Source organism: Puma concolor, chromosome A1 (assembly GCF_028749965.1).
Source record: "Puma concolor isolate L17-30 chromosome A1, mPumCon1.1.hap2, whole genome shotgun sequence".
Lineage (NCBI taxonomy): Eukaryota > Metazoa > Chordata > Mammalia > Carnivora > Felidae > Puma > Puma concolor.
Window position 1 is genome coordinate 112029860 of NC_141667.1, and position 16692 is coordinate 112046551.

Consider the following 16692-nt stretch of genomic DNA (forward strand, 5'->3'; position numbering starts at 1 on the left):
AGGTTTCTGGAGGGGTTGTGGGTGGGGAATGGGCTAAATTGGTAAGGGGCATTAAGGAAGACACTTGTTGGGATGAGCACTGGGTGCTATATGTAGGGGATGAACCACTGGATTCTATTCCCGAAATCATTATTGCGCTATATGCTAACTAACTTGGATGTAAAATTAAAGAAAATAATTAAAAATAAATAAATAAATAAATAAATAAATAAATACATACATACATACATACATACATATATACATACATACATAGCTGAACAAATTGAAAAGTCAACGACTCTTTTGAGATCTGTAAAAGAAATGGAGTCACATGGCAAACTGCTGCCCCTAAAATTGGAGAGACAGGCAGATACAATCACAATCACAACTTATCAGAGCAGACAAGCCACAGACTGGCAGAAAATGTTTGCAAAAACATATCTTATAAAGGACTGTTACCCGAAACATAAAAAGAACTCTTAAAACTCAACAAAAAGAAAATAACCTGTTTAAAAGTTGGACGAATACTTTAATAAGTACCCTACTGAAGAAGATACACAGATGGCAAATAAGCATATGAAAAATGTTCCATGCCATATGTCATCAAAAAGAAGTAAAAATTAAAAGAGCAATGAGATACCATCACACACTTATTAGAATGGCCAGAATCCAGAAGACTGACAACACCAAATGTTGATGAGGCTATGGAGTAACAGGAACTCTCATTCATTGCTGGTGAGAATGCAAAATGACACTTTGAAAGACAGTTTGATAGTTTTTTACAAAACTGAACATACTCTTACCAGAAATTGTGCTCCTTGGTATTTACCAAAAGGAGTTGATACTAATGTTCACACAAAACCTTGCACATGGATGTGTATAGAAGCTTTATTCATAATTGCTAAAACTTGGAAGTAACCAAGATGTCCTTCAATGAGTGAATGGGTAAATAAACTGTGGCATATCCAGATGGATTATTATTCTGTTCTAAAGAAAAAAAGAGCTATCAAGTCATGAAAAGACATGAGAGGAAATTTAAATACGCCTTATTAAGTGAAAGAAGCCAACCTGAAAGGCTACCTACTGTATGATTCCAACTATATGGCATTCTGGAAAAGGCAAAATTATGGGGAATAGTAAAAAGATCAGTGGTTGTCAGTGGTTAAGGAGAAGGCAAGGATGAATAGGTGGAGCACAAAGATCTTTAGAGCAGTGAAACTACTCCGTATGATACTATATTGTGGATACATGTCCTTATACATTTGTACAAACCCATAGAATATACATACCAAAAGTAAACACAAATGTAAACTATGAACTTTAGGTACTAACATCTGTCAGTGTAAGCTCATCAACTGTAACAAATGTATCCCTCTTGAGGGGATATGGGAGAGGCTATGCATGAGTGGGGACAGGAGGTGGATGGGAAATTTCTACCTTCTGCTCAATTTTGCTCAATACTGCTGTGACATAAAAGTGCTCTAAAAAAATAATAAAATAAAATAAAATAAAATAAAATAAAATAAAATAAAATAAAATAAAATAAAATAAAATAAAATAAAATAAAATAAAATAAAATAAAATTTCAGTCAGGGGATGTCACTTCTTTACTAAAAAATGCTTCCCTTAACTCTTTGACCTCATTTATTACTAATGTCCTCACTTATCCCATTTCAACCACTCTGGCCTCCTTCCTATTCTGTGAACATGAATATCTCAGGCACCCTCATGCCTCAGGGCCTTTAGCCTTGCTGTTCCACTGACTAGAATGCTGTTACCAAGGTAAACACACAGGCTGGTCACCTCACCTCCTTAAAATTTGGACTCAAATGCCTCCTTCCATTGAAGCCTTCCCTAACTGCTTTATCTTCAAATCCCCTCCTCTTTCCCTCTTAATTTTTCTTCATCACAGTTATCATAACATGAACACTACATATTTTATTTATCATCTACAGTCTCCAATTAGAATGAATGTACATTCTACAAGAAGAGAGGATATTTTTCCATGTGTTATCCTGTGTGTTGAATCTTCAGGGCGTGGAATGTAGCAGTACTCAATAAACATCTGTTAAATGAAAGAATCTGTTTGACATTCTACATATTTGAAGTTTCATAAATATATACAGATATTTAGAGAAAGACAATCTAGAAAGATAGACTCAAAGGGAAATACAATTAAGCAACTGTCTCCAATTCACAAAGGAATTTTACAAATCTACTAAACTATATTTATTCATGTTCTTATTATGAAAGCAGAGTTTTTCTACAAAGAGGGAGAAATCTTCAGTTCCCTTGACTTCAACATTCTCATTTTGCGTTCCTTTCAACGGTTACTATGTGGGTTCTCAACATTTTACATAAAACATTCAAAACCTCTTGTTCAATGCAAGATTAGGGTTAGTCATGGAAGGCAAACTTGCTGTGTAAGGAAAATATGCTTCTGGCCCACTGAATGTTCTCCTTACCCAATATACCTGGTGGTCTGTATCCTTTGTCGATTCAATTCTTGAAACTTACAGCACAAACAGACCAGCTTGGCTCAGGACTGCAACCTGTCAGGCTATGTTTCAGGTTTCTAGAAGACAACTCAATTCCGGTTCATGGTTTTGCCTAACTTCTTCCCCCTCCTATTTTGCCTCCCAGCTACCGATGCCCCGATCCCAAAACTCAACAAAGGTTAAGAAGATCGTAACTAGACACAAGGCCAGACAAGTTAAAAAATAATTGAGCGCGCATACACACGCCCTGCATTCTCCTCATCTCACTCCCCAAGCCCACTGCGGCGGATAAGGAGAAACCAGTTTGCTAGACTTTGTTCTTTGCAGTGACTAATCAGGAAAAAAGTTAATTTAGATTTTATATTTGCTCCCCACTGCTCTAAAACCCCCCTCAACTCCCCAATATTTGCAGCAATTTTTGCCAGTTTCTTACTAAGCAGGGATGGAGTTGACCCAAATTGGGCTTCTCGCCGTGGTGGCCTCCATTTTAAATAGGAGTTGACCCTCCCAATAGCTTTTTCAGGAGCGGGGATTCCTTCTCTTCTCCCTCTCTCCACTCCAGCCTGACCGGGACCAGGTTTCCTCTTCTCACATTTTTCTACAACTCATTCCTGAGTCATGCATGACGACAACTTTCACACTACTTATGTCACGCCTCGAGATGACCTCAAGGGATGGCATCGGTGCTCAAAAAGAAACATAACAGTCCAAAGGCCAGAACCCGTACTCCAAAGTGGCCCGCGGGGCTCCGAGGGTCTGGGCGCTGAGGCGGGCGGAGGCGGGGCGCTCGTTCCCGGATGGCGGCTGGCTCCTCCTTCCCGCCCCTCGCGGGTACCTGGCGGCGGCGGGCGGGGGCGGTGCTGCGCGGCGTCACGCGGCGGGGTGGGAGAGCGGGCAGGTGACATCCCGGCGGCCTCCTCCCCTTTTCCAGCTCTGTCGGCGGCCGGAGCAGCAGGGGCCGCTGTGAGGAGCTCTGCGCTCGCGCCGCCGCCCGCCGCCGCCCTCTGCTCCCGCGCGCGCCTTGCCGCTTCGGCTCCGCTCTCCGTGGGGTGAGTGCCGGACTCCCAGCCCCTGCGCTGGGACCAAACTTTTCCGGGGTGCGGAGAAGAGATGGGGGAAGGGAGAGAGACCCCGCCGGCAGGAGTCCGGAGCAGCCGGATGGAGGAACCTGGGCGCAGCGCGCGGCGGCGGGATCCGGGTGCGGGAAACCCGGGAGCGTGGCCAGGCCCTCCCCGGGCTGTGTGCAGGCGCTTCGGAAGTTCTCGAACCGCGGCCTGTGGGCGCAGAGAGAGAAGGCCCTTCCCGCGGGAGGGCGGGGCCGCAGCGCTCACCTGCGCGCTCCATGGGAGCCCCCCGCCGCCCCGGCATCCCAGAGGGCCGGTGCTGCCGGGCCGCCCCAGGGCTCTGAGCCTCCCCGAGCGCTCCCTGCGGGCGGGGACCCTGGTGCTCCGGGCGGGAGGGCAAAGGTGCTCGCCCCTGGGACTGGAGGGACCTCCTCGACCTTGGCCACCGAGGTCACTTTCCCAGCTCCGGGCTCTGACCTCCCTAGCCGCAGCCCCCCCCCCCGCCCCCCCATTACCGGAATTCCCGAGCCCCTTTCTTACTGGTTCCTTCCCGTCTGGGGCGCTTTTGTGTCCTTGAGGTCGGAATGAACTTGGGGGGGGGGTGCTGCTCTCGCAGCGAGGAGCTGCCTCTTTGGCTCTCTGAGCTGCACGGTGTCCCAGCGACTGCTGCTGGTTGAGGAGGGTGATGACTACTGAGCCATAGAACAGGTCGTGCTGGAGATGGAGATGGGAAAGCCTGTTGTTTCATCTTCCAGGGTATCGTTGGTTGGGAAATTGCCCGCCCCCCCTTCCCCCCATCAGCCAGCGCTGATTCAAAGTTACCGGATGCCGAGCGAGCGCTCCTTCGAGCTCCTGGGGAGCCGGGACAGGAAGGGTCCGGTCTTACACCTGTCCACCTCCCTGTGTGGTAGGAGAAACAAGTCCCACTCCCACTCAAGAATAGTTTTGGCGAGCCAAACCTTTCCCCTCTTGCTGAGCTATCCCTTCAGAAAGCATTTTCACTTAACCCTATGCTCACAGGTTAATTTTTGTTTCACAGCTCGATTTTTTTGTTTAACCGCCGTGGAAGAATCATCCATACTTTGTGATTGCCTTTGCCTTCTTACTGCTGACTTGCTTATTAATTCCCTTACTTTGTAATTCCTGCTCCTACTGCTGGCCAGAAATTGTTGTCCCCGAGGTCGCTGAGGACTAGAAAAAAATCTTTTCCCCTCAACGGCAGACATTTATCGAGTGTTTTTGTGCCAGGCACTGTTTAAAACTTTCATTAACTCGTAATCCTGACCACAATCCTGTGAGGTAAAATTATTATGTTATCTCACTTTATGGATGAGGGAATGAATATTTGGTATCTTGCTCAAGGACTCTCAAGTAGCAGGAGAGGATTCCAACTCCGGGTCTCAGGACCAGCACTGGGGTAACCACTGTGCATACTGCCTCGCCTAGAATTCCTTTCTTCCTCCTTATTTCCTGAAGTCCTGAGCTCCTTGAAGCATCACTGATCAGGTTCTCAGTCTCACATTCCCTCTTGCATGACTTTGGACTAGTTTAGGTTCTTTTTTATTTTATTTATCATTATTATCATTATTTTTTTAGAGATTTCACAGAGCCTTGTTACTTTAGTTATCGCCTCTAGTTAGCTGCCTTAAGATTCTGTGCTTTCCATGTATCTTACTCAGTTTTAGAGTAGCATCTGTCAGTTTATATTGTAATATTCCTTGTGGACTTGCCCTGTTTTGCCTCAAAGCATTTCTAGTTAACATCATGTATGTCACGGGCCCCATCATTATCCTAGTCACTCAGGTGCAAAATTCAGCAGTCCTGTCTCATATCACCTCTCTCCCAATCATGATGTATCTCGTCAACTTCTACAATGTCTCTTCCTTCTAGCTTTCATCGAACCTTACCCCCTCCCCAGCCCTTCTTCCCTAGTCTCCTCCTTCACGACCTCTGAACACTCATTCATCACTTATCATATGTCACTTTCTCCACTTGGGTATCTTCTCTTATAAATGTTCCACATCCACAAAAAATATTGTAAGCAGCTTAGGACATTAAATATTCAGGCCTTACAATTAGTAGTTACTTGCTAAATGTTTGCCACATATGATGCAATGTGAATTACGGTAGCACACAGGTGGACCAGGTTTTACAGGGTGTGAAGAAGCTTACATTGGTAGACATGGAGGAACTGGCAAGCATCCTGGAGTGGGAGGACAGCTTCTGGTGACTTAGTTGCTGCAGCTAGGAGGAACCCAGTTATCCTGAGTAAGCACTACAGTTAGAAGTGTGGAAGTAGGAGCGTATCCGCAGAGAATGATGAATCCTATTCTTAGCAAAACAAGACAGGAACCAACCACAGTAAATTACAAAAAAAAAAAAAAAAAAAGTCATCTTTATTGTAAAATATAACACATACCTAAAAATGCACAAAACATAAATGAGATTACCACAGTAGACATATTTAGTAGTAGAATAACTGTCTTATTCTGGTAGGAGATATGATGGTAGTGGGATGAGACTGCAGACATGCCTAATAGGAACCTGTTCCCAAAACTTCTGTATAAGGTAATGTGAGCCTGAACTAGTCCCAAGAGGAACTGTTTGGAAAGAGTTGGTTGTGCCTATATAGGTTTGAGGTGAGAAGACAAAACCAAGAAGGTACCTAAATGGTAAGAAAAGGGAACCAATGAGAGTTTTGAGCCACTGAGCATAATTCTACCAAAATGGATATTTTGTGATTTTTGCCTTTGTTTCTCTCCATTTTTTCTATGCATGTTTTCCTACATCATAGTACATGTAGAATTTTAGTATTCTTTGATTTTAATGTAATACCTAGTAAGCATTTTTCATCTTATGCGATTTCCCAAATTCCTATTGTTTGTGTCATATTCTAGCAACTATAATGTGATTTCATAAATTAATCCTCTATTGTTGAACAGGTGCACTAAACAACACTTATAAATCTAAGTTGTAGCAATACTTACTTTGGCAGATATGTCACTTTATAAACTGGAGTTTGTTTGTTTATGTCAGACATTGGAATGTATGTAAAAGAAAACCCATGTCCTCAGATAATTTGTAGTTGAATGGAGAAATAGGACTTTCCCAAGTATGTTAACTAGTTATTCTTCTTGGTGTCCTATGTGTGCAAACATCAGTTTTAGGATATGTTAGAATGTTGTTTACCAAACAAGTAACTTTGGAGACTCTGTATATGTATTAGTGTATTAAATTGAGAACTAACCTTGAATTTCAGTACAACACATCATAGAGCATGCAAAGAAGCATGCCATGAATACATTTTGAGAGCAGACTGTATCTCACATGTGTTTCTGAGATACTCATCCAATTTGGACCACTCACAAGTTATGAAAAAGTTGAAAACTAATGCAAATTTGGCACTTTATAAGACTGGTCTTCTACAAAAAAGTTGAGATTTCTAATTATTCCTAATTTACTGAAATATATTAAAAGCGCACATGTTATTACATTGGGAAGAAAAACTATCCATTTAGTTAATGATAGAAGTAGCCACACCATCATAAATATTTCTAAACAGGCTATTATTCAGATGCACTAAGTTACTGTATAACGTATAACATAAGTCTGCCAGGTGAAAGGCAGATTTTCATCTCTCTTGAGAAGCAGCCTCACAGCCCTCAAACAACAGCTACCTACCTTCTTTGTCCTCTCTAATACAAGGTAATAGAGATAAATCTGGCCCAAAGTAGGGAGTTTCAGAAGTTGTGTGTTCAGTAAACATTTAAATGAGTGTCAGTTTTGTGTCAGGCAAGGTGAGCAGCAGAATGCTAAAGCCAGGCCAGGTCTGTGTGAGATGCAGAGAGGCAAACAGTTCCAGTACAGTGTGAAAAACTGTGAGAAACACAGAGTGTTGGAGAAGTCACATGGAGGAAGGCAGACAAAATCATGCTCCTGAGCTAAAAGAAGGAAGAGTGTTAGGGCAGCAGAGAAATGAGATGAAGGCAGGAAATCACGTTCAGGCTGAGAGAATGCAGATGCTGTGCTGACATTGGAAATACTATAAAACAACTGCAGAGGAGTGTATGAGGTGAGGTGAGGTTGCTAAGAGCCTTGTTGGACCTGAAGGATTTGGAGTTTATCCTAAAATCAGTGGGGAGCCATTGAAAATGTTCAAGGAAGTGAGGGACCTGTTCACATTTGAATTTTAAAAGCATCCCTCTGGCATTTGCAACTTCACCTTTCTGAAAGCTCTCCTCCTCCCCCTGTTGGAGGCTTTATCTCTCTTCTCTACCTGATTGCTGTCTCGTAGCTCATTTCTCTTTGGAAAGGACAGCCACCAACATTGTTTCCGCTTGATATCTTGCTTATGTTTTGTTTGCATAACAATTTTGGAACAGAAAGTAAGCTTTCATCGGTGTCCTTGTGCTGCATGTTTATAAAATACCCAATCTTGCAGTTCAGTTTTAAATCTTTTATTGACAGTTACGAGATGAAACGTTTTGGCATCTTTTAGGTATCAGTAATAGTTGCAGCAAAGCACTTTTCATGCATTTGCTCATGAATCCTCTGAAGCTGGCAAGATCTGCACCATAATTCTCATAGTATACATGAGTGCAGGAGAGTGAAGAAAGGTACTCAGTATACACTGTTGGAAGTATGCAGCCAGGATTTGAACCCAAGTAAAATTACAATGTTTAGCTTCTTCCCACTTTGCATATTGACTCTGTGGATTCCTATTTTAGAGGGTACATGAGACAGTAGAGTTCTGATATCATATGGTACTTTGGTGAGGGCATAAGTGCAATCACAAAGAAAAACCTGATTTAGACTTTCTGGGTCAGTGATAGAAGAGAAAACTAGAAAAAGAGGGTTGACTAGTAGCTCCTCATTTAAATACAGCCTGTCCTCCTTCCTGTCCCAGCTTTCTGGGTTTTGTCTTAATAACACCTTTGTGATTTTTTTGTTTATTATAATCAAATGACAGAACAGGGACAGTGAAGGATGCTCATATTTATTATTATTATTATTATATTATTATTATTATTATTATTTTATTTTTAGAGAGAGTGTGTACATAAGCAGGGAAGAGGGGCAGAGAAAGAGAGACAATCTTAAGCAGGCTCCATGCTCAGCATTGAGGCTGATGTGGGGCTTGATCCCATGACACTGGGATCATGACCTGAGCCAAAAGCAAGAGTCAGACATTCAACCGACTGAACCACCCAGGAGCCCCTAAAGGGCGCTCATATTTAAGGATGACTTAACCCTAGGTCTGTCCAAGGGCTTCTCTGCCCAATCCCCTTCTTGCTTGTCTTTTTCTTGCCTTCTCTCGGCAGGTAGTGCTGTGTTGGATTCTGTGGGTTAAAAAGATTTGTATCTCAGAAACAAATAAACTAATGCTGATCTCACATTTTAATCCCTCTGATGTTTTTCATTCAGTTATCTAGAAGGCACATGCTTATACCTTCAGTCTCTGAAATTCTAACAGGTGTGTCTTTAACTTGAAGCAAGGTGGGAGGCAGAAGTAACATTCCTAGGAAACCAGAGTCCAGATACTGATTATTCAGTAGCTTAGGGTGAGTTCCTGAGTAAATGTAGAGTGGAAGTTGAAAAATAAAGCTGCAGGAACTACTAATCATTGTTTAAAGGGAGGGAAAAAAATGTCTTGTAGATATATTTAACATTAAGTATAGCTAATATTTCTTTAAAAATACTAGGTTGAACTTGGGCACTTGCCATTGCTCTAGGTAAAAGAGTTAGATGTTGGCAATTGCATATAGTTTATCCTAATACAAAGACAATCCTCTTAACATCTAACCATTTGAGCCAATCAGCCAAGCCTACACTCTTCATTTTCCCAGAAAGTAGGTTGAGTGCAGCGTGTTCATTTTTACAACTGCTGGGTTACTGTCTCAACAGTATTTATCATAAGCCTGTTGGTGGCAGTTACACGTGTTATTATGATTAGATCATTTAAATATCAGTAATAGTCGTGTAAATCTATGAAACATGAGTGCAAAAGAAGAGTATTGGTTTCTGTGAAAGGAATGTTGAATTGTTTAAAAAAAAATTTTTTTTTTAATGTTTATTTTAGAGAGAGACAGAGTGTGAGCAGAGGGAGGGGCAGAGAGAGGGAGACACAGAATCTGAAGCGGGCTCCAGGCTCAGAGGTGTCGGCACAGAGCCTGATGTGGAGCTTGAACTCACGAACTGTGAGATCATGACCTGAGCCGAAGTTGGAGGCTTAATGGACTGAGCCACCCAGGTGCCCGGGAATGTTGAATTCTTTAGAAAGAGTCCATAAAAGTGAGAGACTAAAAAAGTGGGCAGAAAAACTATTAAAAAATTGGAGAGAAAATTATGAAAATTTGGAAGAAAATATCCCGACCTTGCTTTACAAGTTTGTTTTGCTGTTTTGTCTTTGTTTTTTAGTTCTCAATCTACTTAGGAAATTAAAACTAGAAATTGTAGAAAATAAATTCTGAGTGTAGTTAATATAATAAAAATATTGGGGAGGAATTCTTCAAGGAAAATCTTGGAATTACTTTGGGAAATTGGGGAATTAATGCATATTTTTATGTGTTAAGGTAAAGTAAATATGGTGTGTATATAATTTTTTGGTCCTTGAAACAACTTTTTTTTATTAACTAACCAGAACCAGTCAAAACTGCTGATGCTGTTAGTCAAACTGTAATAGTTTATGCTGTAGGATAGTGAGTAGTCAGAAGTTTTGCCTCTGTAGATGTTCTTTGGGCCTACTACATTACCAAAGTAAAACTTTGCCATTGGGAATGTAAAAAGCAGGGCACATATAGATTTTTTTCTTTGCTTACCATATTATGAGAATGGCATATAACTCATACTATTTTGAGTTAGGCTTTTAGCAGCCCTATAGCATTTGTTTGTATTAGTAATGTGAACCAATATATAGAACCTAGAGTTGATTTCCACCTCCCTTAAATGACTGCCATAAAAATTGAAAGCAAAAACTGGAAAAAAAGAAAAAAAACCATAGTATAGGATTAGCTAGTTTGTTAAACTTAATAAATTTCGTAGTGCTGCTAATCTGAAAGTTGGATTAGGTGAGGTGTAACTTATTCTAGATTCAAATACCAGTTATGGCAGTATAGTAATTAATTTCTTCTGAAGTATTACAAGTTAGTGAAAAAAGACCAAACTTAAATGCAAAAAAATAAAAGTATGGCATTTATTGACTATTTGGTATATGCCAGGCATTGTAAAACATTTTCTATATGCCTTATCTCATGTAATCTGCACAGCAGCCCTACCAGGAAGGTCATTTTGTTCTCATTTTCTAGACGAGGAGACTCATGCCATATCAGAGTTATGCAATGTGTCCAGAGTCATGTGGTTAGTAACAGAACTGGGAATCCAATCCACTTTAGTCTGAACTCTAGCACTCATATGCCTCTGCTCTTACCACTTCATAAGGTAGTACTTTTCATCTGAATTTCTAATATAGGGGTTTTGTTGTTTTGTGGTTTTGGTAAGCCCTTTATTGGAGGGGTGATTCTAGACATGATCAACAGAGAGAGGGGGAGGAGGTAGCTAGGATAGGATGTGTTGGTCAAGATGCTGCTCCTGCCACTGTGGGCAGCTGGGCTTCCCTCAGTGCAGGATACACCTCAGAGTTGTCTTGGCACCTATGGGGAGGAGGTGGAACCTTTATTGGCACATGAGCATGGAGATAATTTCTTAATGACATGTTGAAGTGTTTTAACCTGGAAAGGACCTTAGAGATCATTTAGGCTTCCTCTTTGATAGATGAAGAAACTGGGTCCCATTGAAGCCAAGTTGTTTCGCCAAGGCCACTAGCTGATTTATCATCCTGGAAGTGGAAACACCTTCTCCTGATCAGAGTCCAGGTGCTTTTATAGCTTAGTAGTTATTTTTCTTTGTTAGCCCTAACTCTGATTGGCAATTGCATATAGTTTATCCTAATACAAAGACAGTCCTCATGACATCTAACCTTTTGAGCCAATCAGCTGAGTTGACACTCTTTATTTCCCCAGAAAGCAGGCTGCCTTTACTACTGAATTTTGAAGTTCTTAAGTTGCTCCACCCCATCTTTGTCTGCAAGTAACAACACTGATTATTCCCTACACTTTACTGTAGAATATGAACAGGGCCAGTATTATGTTTCCCCTGTGTTACATGAGGGAGACCTGAAACTCAAACAATATAATGTTGTCCTCAGGCCTGTGTATGTTAAAACCTGACCCTGAACTATGACTGAAGATGTAAAAGAAGAAAAATACATTATCTTAGCAAAGATGACTAAACCTTCCTGGCCAAGCCCTGTTGTCTTATCTAACAATCCCTTCCTGTCCTCATTCTCTTTCCTTAGCCCAAGTCCACGCCCTTTAGGTGGCTGCCTGACAGTCTCAGGGAAGTAGGCATCTGTGGGGCTGGGTAGGGGTGGAATGAGTTGTGCCCATTGCTTTGCTGGGCACCCCCTGAAAAATATGCCGAGTCCCAACCTTTGGCCTTTCGTCAGCAGACAGAGGAAGGGCTGTTGTTAGTCATCTTCTTATTAACAGGCAAGCATGGACTACAGCAGCTGCCGTTCCTCCTCCTCCTGCCTCTTTGCTTTTATATGTCATGAAAAACTTTTCACATGCATCATCTCAGTCCTTATTGCAACCCTGTGTGATGTGGGCTTTTAACTGAATTTTAGAAACCAGAAATCTGAGGCTCTGAGAAATTCAAGTGATTTTTGCCAAGGTCACTTGGGTGGCAAGTGGTAAACCTGGATCTGTAATACAGATAATCTAACTATACATCCTGCCACTTGCTGTATTTGGCTTTCGAGTCTATTTTCTCGTGTTTAGAAAAATAGCATGGAAGAGAGCAGGAAATAGGACAGTTGCAAAGTTTGCATGAGATGATGTATAATTTACATTCCACTTTTTTCCAAAAAAGATTTGAAGTTTTCACAATAAGTACCTGAAGACCCAAGCCTACAAGGGGAAAATGTAGGTAATGTAGTTGTGATAAACAGAACACTAAATTTTAACTGTTAGCTGGGAGCTCATATTGAAAAAATAAGAAAATGTTTCCACGACTCTAATGGTTTAGTTTTTTTGAAACAATAAAACAAAAATGTTGTAAGGTAGTATTTTTCCCAGAAATGAATTGTAGAAGGCATTTATCACATTGGTGTTATAAAGAGGATCTTGAATAACTCCATTTATAATACTTGCAATAACAGTTTTGCTAAAGATGCAAAGATATTTTTACATTAGTACTGGCTCTTGATAACTCATTTATTATGGATGTTAATGAAGGTAAACTGTTCGAAAGTATTTCTTCAAAGTCTTGAGGGCTGGACTAATAAGGTCTAGATTCTCATAGTGATAGACAATAGCAACTCACTCAAGGTAGAGCAGGGCATCTTAGCCTGCTGGTCCATGGATGGAATTCAGAAGGTCCATAACTCTCCCAAACATCAAACTTGTTTGTGCATATGTAATCTTCAGGAACATGGCCCATAGCACTGTAGTCTCACAGGATAAAAGGTACTGATTTAGGAAAGACATGAAGTAATACATGTAAAATGCTTGTTAAAATTTAACTGTGTGCATGGAAAAGTATTAGCCTTTAATGTTAATGTTGGAATTAAGCATATAATGTTGGCATGAACCAACTGTGTAGACTTTATCCGTGTTACAAGGATGCAATTAGTACAGACCGAAAAAAGATATCATCTCCTGCATGTATGGTAGTTTTCATTTCTCTTGTCCTAGTTCTCTAGGGAAAAAAGGCTTCTATTTATTTATGAATTGAATGTTACCTATTTGCTTGGGCTAGACGCTGGAGATGTAAAAATCTAGAAGTCATCTCCTTTCCTCATTTCTGTCTTTATCTTATGCCCACATCCAAATTAGCAGCAATTGTGTCAGCTATGTGCACAAAATGTATCCTCAATCTATCTACTTCAATAAACTCCTAATCCTACTGTCTCACTACAATCAATTTTTTACCAGGCAACCAAGTTAATTTTTAAAAACATAAGTCAGATCATGTCACTGCTTTGCTTAAAAGCCTCTGATGAGAGTTTTCAGTTTTGCAAGATGTGGAATTCTAGAGGTAGTTGGTGGCTGTGGTTGCAGAACAATAGGAATGTACTAAATACTGCTGAGCAATACGCCTAAAAAAGGCTAGGATGGTAAAGCTTCTGTTATGTGTATTTTACCATAATTTTAAAAAAGGAAAAGAAATAGTTTACTGCAACAACAACAAATAAGCCTCTGATGGTTTCCCTAGATGGACCTAGAATAAAACCCCTACTCTTTAATTTATGCCTCAAGACCTTATGTATCCACTTCCCCAAGGCATCCAGCATCTCTCTCCTCCTTGTGCTCTGCTTTCTGTTCCTCTGACTTAAACTAAGTTTGTTCCTGCCTCTAGGCCTTTGCCTTTGTTGTCCCCTCCAGGACCACTTTCCCTTCATATCTACTCAGGTGTTCTAGATCTTTCTAACTACCCTTGTACTGTTAACAGCCCTCTGTCCTCGGTGACCCTGTCATATCACTCTGTTTCGTTTCGTTTTCTTCAGAACTTTTGTCACTATTTGTCTTATTTATGTTTGTGTCTGTCTTTGTTTACTTGTGTGTCTTCCCATACAAGTTAACTGCATGAGAATAGAGATCTTGGTGTATCTTTGGTGTGGAGAAGTGTGCTTGGCACATAGTAGGTGCTCAAATATTTATTGAGTAAAGAATGGAGACATGAGCCCTTCCTCCAGTGACCTTGTAGTTTCTGATACTGACTCTCAGTCTGAGTTATAGAACTGTGAGCAAGGTGTTTGAGAGCCTCTCAGCTAGGTCTCACATAGAGAATGGGCAACTAGTTCTGCACCAAATAAAGTGATGTGCGGATGGAAGAGGAGAGAATGATGTCGGGGGCAAAAAAGTCAAAACCACATAAACTGTTTTCTCTCATTCACGGATAAAGAGAAACTTTCCCTCTCTTCTATCTCCATCTTCACCTAAAAAACAAAAACAAAAACCAACACCAGCAAAAGAGGAGAAAACAAAACAAAAATACAGCTATGTATCAGTATCCAGGCAAGAACCCTACCCAAGCCAAGCTTAAAATGAAAATTGTGTACAATATTGTATATCACATTCCCAGAAATGCCCAGTTCCTCTGGACCGTTTGCTCTTAGAGTGTCCATTATGAGCACTCAGTTGTAGGAGTCAATAAGATGGTCTTGCCAAAAAATGAGTCCATAATCTTACCAGTCTACCATTCCAGAATTATCTTCTTTAGGATGCACTTCCCAAGTGGCCATAAAAATGTTGCCTTGCCATCGTACTGTCAAACTACAGGATATTTTATAGATAACTGGAGTTTCATGTTCATGTTTTTGATTCATATTTTTCATGGTAAACATAGACTATAGAGATTTATGATATAGACAGATTTTCAGTGCCCGATGTGAAAAATAATACTTTCATATAATCAGAAAAATCAGATTATTTTCTGACTATGTAAAAGTGTATGCAGATTTTAGAAGTTGGGAAATGAAACAAAAACTTGTAACAGAAAACCCATCACCTGTAATACCACCAAGCAGAAATTATTCTTGTGAACATTTTAATAAATTGCTTTGCGGCTTCTTAAAGGCCATTTTTAAAACGTGGTTGAAATTTTTCTTGAGGAAAAAAGTTGAGAACTGTTTAGATGAAGAACAAGAATCATCTAGCATACTTTTAATAAAAACCTTTACAAGCATTTGCAACATGGAAATTTTATTTCTTCCTTTAAAAAAAAACCTCATTTATAAAAGGAAAGAACAATATAATGAACTGGATGTACACATCACCCAGGCTCATGGCTAATCTTACTTCATTTGTGGATATTTCAGTTTATCTTCAAAAGATAAGAACTTAACAATGACTACAGTACAATTATCACACCATTGTAATAAAATAAACAATTGTTATCCTCTTAAAGGTGCAAAACTTTTAAAGAAAAGGCAAAATCTTGAGTGTCTCTGAATAATTTATTCCTGTTTCAGTTATTGCGAAGGTGTGTCAGAGAGAATTCAGGGAACAGCAAGAAAATCGTCTTGACTAAGAGAGAGTAGTTGATCAGGAATCAGAGTATGAGGGGAGAGTAAAGGGTAAATGAAGTCCAGTTAAGCAAGTCCATAAGTACGAATTACAGCTTGGTTCAACACGACATTATAAATTACTGGAGGGTTCTGAAAAGAGAAAAGACCTGGTCACAGTGCTTTGAGCTGGGCAGTTCAGGTCGCTGGCTTGTGACACTGTCAGATGTGAAATAGAAGAAGTTGGCCTGTCAAGCAGGACAGAGCCTAGATGGGCATGTGCCTGTATGAATGGAAAGGACTGAGAAGGGCAGAGGAATGAAGGAAAAGCGGAGAAGAAGGTCTGGATGAACAAAAGATAGAGGACAAGGTTTGAAGCCTGGAAGCATGGGTGGACTGTGGTGCCAAAACTTGTCTTGGAGAAACTGGGTTGGGAAATGCTTTGTTTGAAATTCTGGACATTTCTTTATTTCTTTTCATTGGTAATCATTGCAGGTGAGGTGAACAAACTACATGCTCATTTACTTTGAGGCTTTTAACCAAGGTGGCCTCTTCTAGGTAATTACTTTATGAAGGGGCAGTTAGAATTTGTACTTGTGAAGTATTTCAAAGATCAGGTGGTTAAAACTCATAATGGTAGATAAAGCCGGAAGAACTAGAATTTCTCCCTTGCCTCTCTCCTCCCCCACCAGAAGGAGACTCCATGGAAATTATTTAAGTATCTTGTGTATAACTAATTAGAAAGAAAAGTCTTTCTTTGTTTACCTAGAAATATGTTTGTAAATATTCACCAAGACCACTATTATAGGAAAGTCATTGTTTTAATCTTGTATTATCTGTAATTTCTGTTTGCTGATGCTGAGCTATTATTCGAAAAGGCCGTAAATAGAGAGGCCCACACCAAGACAAGATTGAACTAAGCTATATTTTTCTATCCAGATAAATAGTGGGGGGAAATGTTCGTGTAAGTTGTTGCTTCCAGAATCTTTCATATCAAAATTATTTAACTTAAACATTAAGTAATGGTATTTAGCAACGCTATTCTTTACTACAAATATACTTTACATATATTTTGCACTAAATC

At 40.4% G+C, this 16692-nt stretch overlaps 1 protein-coding gene across 1 annotated transcript in view; it reads left to right on the forward strand.

Annotated features, from left to right (window-relative positions):
• Positions 1-3396: 3396 nt before the first annotated feature.
• The window catches only part of ELOVL7 (ELOVL fatty acid elongase 7), a 75069-nt gene continuing 61773 nt past the window's right edge, over positions 3397-16692 (forward strand). Inside the window, exon 1 of the mRNA XM_086700297.1 lies at positions 3397-3529. The gene's annotated coding sequence lies outside the window, so the exon portion shown is untranslated. The remainder of the gene's footprint in view (positions 3530-16692) is intronic.